The following is a 3,328-nucleotide window of genomic DNA, read 5'->3' as shown; positions in this document are numbered from 1 at the left end:
TAATAATCTAGAGCTTCCAGAGAATTGTACTGCACTGGTATATTTCCGATCGGGCGAAAAACCTAGGACTAGTTCGCAAAAGTAGGTTTTTAACATAATAGCAAGTATTTAATGAACAAATTGATTGACAGCAGTAGTTCTTGAGGCAAAGTTGTTCAGTATGAGGAGATCTATCAAATGATATGCATCACGTGATTACATAGCCGTAAAACCTGTTAGCGTCAACTAGTGGCTGATTTTTCAAAATTCTTACAGACCTCTAGGGCCACGAGTCGAACATGCCCATCGAGTTTCGTTCTGATCGGCCTCCGTTAAGAGCAAACTAACAGCTTTGAATTAAAATGGTGAGGTATCCTGTTGTAAACATCAACCATGCCTGTTGACAGTTTTGTGGGAAGGGAATGAAAAGTTCTCAAATCCACAGCACAGCCTCAGACATAACATTTATATCCATGATCTGCCATTTTCACTATTGTCCTTGCTTGCTTCTTCACAATACCTGCAGATCTTCTGATGATTCGGCTGTGCAGGTCCACATTAACACTGCCTGGCCTAGAACATGGACTGGAAAATGCAAATTTGGGGGGTATAAATATTAATGATCCTGACTCCAACGTCACAGTCGGTGTTATGGTGGGATTCACTCATTTTTCAGCGGTCTTTTGCAAACAGGAGATTTACACAAGAAGGAGGAAACAATGGTGTTTGAGGCTCACGGTATGTCAGTTCCATGTCCAGAACTCTTATCATTCAACTATGCCAAGATAAATACAGTTTTCAATTGTATGGCACCTGTAAAATAGATGATTAGTAATATAATGCTTACTTGGAGTCTGAAATGGCTTTAACAAAAGAAGAAAAATAGTCTTAGATTTCTGTTCATTCTAATCATGTACAAATAAAGTAGCACAGTAAGATTACATTTATTTGAATGCATTAGTGAGTGTGTGATTGTGCTGTGTGTGCAGCGTGTCAATACTAAAAGTGAAGGTGTAGTTGATATCTTTGGTGATAATATCTGTAGTAATCATAAAAAAAAACACTTAAGAAATCAAGAATTAAAATTACAAATAATATTCTATTAAGATATGAGTTACAATAACATGATTTGCAATAGTAATAATATCAATAATATATGCACAATACACACAGATTAGACTATCAGGTCTGTGTTTTACAAAAACATTAGTATTGCAGCCAATGTGAGTCTGTGGGATTTATAAACAGACAAAATATGATTTGAAATGTTATTTTAATGATTTTATTAAGTTTAAACAATATTTCAAATGGAAAAAAAAATTAAAAATAATATTTTAGTGAGCAGAATGAACCAATGAGTGTTCTTCTTCTGGTGGTTAAAATGTAAATGAAAACAATAATACTTAAACAATAATACTTAATACACTAACCATGCTTGAACACACACATGCACACACATTTTGTTGTAGATGGAGATATTTAAAATAAAAGATAGGTAACAAAATGATAATTGCAAATCTCCTCTGTATAACACCATTTTCAGATTTCAAATTAATCACTGAGAGGCAGAATTGTTCAAACTGAGAGCTCAGTAAAAATGAAGTGATAAACTTTGACAAAACATGACTGTGTTATAATAGGTGATTTTCATGCAAGTAATTTGATATAGTCCAAAAACTAATGCAAAAGCACAGATGAAAATATTTTATTAAGTAGAATGTCCTGCAGAGGGCAGTAGAAGACCACTAATTGACTCACTTTCATTTGAAATACTTTTTTATCCACCAGTAAAACAAAGCAGTTTCTTCATGTTCTTTCCATTAAGCATGCTTACACACACACAGACACACACACAAACCCACACACACACACACACACACACACACACACACACACACACACACACACACACACACACACACACACACAAAGACAAATATGTTTTCAATGTTTTTAGGATGTGATATTGTGAAAATATCTTCATCTCCTCATCTTGAACAACTTTGCCTCAAGAATCACTAATGTCAATCAAACCGTTCATAATCATAATAAAAAAAAATAAAATATATACAAATATCATAATAATAAAAAAAACATCATAATAAAAAAGATTGCTTCTTAAAGCATTTGTTTATTTCCAATACTGAAGCGAATTAAAAGATCATGCGTAATCCTGCTGCTCCCTCTAGTGGACAACAGTGGTATTATAGCTTACATTTTACAGTTGAAGTGTTTGAATGAATGGGAATTTGTTTTTTTACTTATATCTCAGGAACCAAAAGGCGAAAAATTCTGAAACTCAGAGCATAGATAGTGCTTGAGGAGCCCTGTTGAATGAGACCATCAATGTGTTTTTGGGCGATTGGGGCTGGGAGTTATGACTGTTATAAGGCATATCTGTTCGGGCTATTATCTCTGGAATGCCCAGGGCAAATAACACCACATTTGAATCGAAGCTAGCCAAGGACGCGCCCTTTCCAACGAGCTCTCACACAATGTTCGGGGTGGTCTGGGTCGGGAGTAATGGCCGTTCAAAATCGGGGGTCCCGCGGATTCGCGATGCGCGGGGGGCGCGCTCCCGAGGCCCGCGACGACACGTTTCGATCAAGAGCCCGGAGAGGTCCTCACCATCAAAATTTGAGCGCGCAACGACTTTCCGTTTTCGAGTTATGAATGGATTTGTATTCGGGGGCGTGGCTTAAATGCCGTTATACTTTCGTTTCATTTCATTCATTTACTTTCGTCCATTTCCATATCTCAGTGTAACACAATTGTCAATAGTAATACTCAATAGATGAGTTTTGACAAAATGTGATTGTAAATGTTAAAATAATGATTTTAAAAAGTCTAAATATGAATTTTATAACAATATTAGGGAGTAGTATGATGAAATGACAGCAGGGGGCAGTAAAATACCACTTATTGGCTTAATATGTCATTATATTCATATAAAATCACCTTTTGAAGAAGTTAAACTTTTTTTCTGATAATTATTGATCTAGAGAGTTCAGAGAATTGTGCTGCACTGGTTTTGAACATTATGATATGAACATTATATGATAAAAGATAGAAGACATCATTTACAGCAAATACAGGCAATTTACCATAGGAAATATATGGTTTTAAAGCGTTTTAACAGTTATAGCGCCAACTATCGTCCGATCTCCATAGAATTTTTCATGCTTGTTAATGATGTTATGTCACATATGCTGACCAATTTTTGTGAAGTTCTGAGTTTTTATTTAGGATTTATAGGCTTTTTAATGTATTTTGACACGCCCGTTTTATAAATGACCCTATTACAGCCATCCAAATGCAAAAGTTCAACTTTTTTTTGATAATTATTGAT

The sequence above is a fragment of the Scardinius erythrophthalmus genome, assembly GCF_964197995.2.
Source record: "Scardinius erythrophthalmus genome assembly, chromosome: 22".
NCBI lineage: Eukaryota > Metazoa > Chordata > Actinopteri > Cypriniformes > Leuciscidae > Scardinius > Scardinius erythrophthalmus.
The sequence above is the reverse complement of the archived record's forward strand: the minus strand, read 5'-3'. Positions refer to the sequence as shown.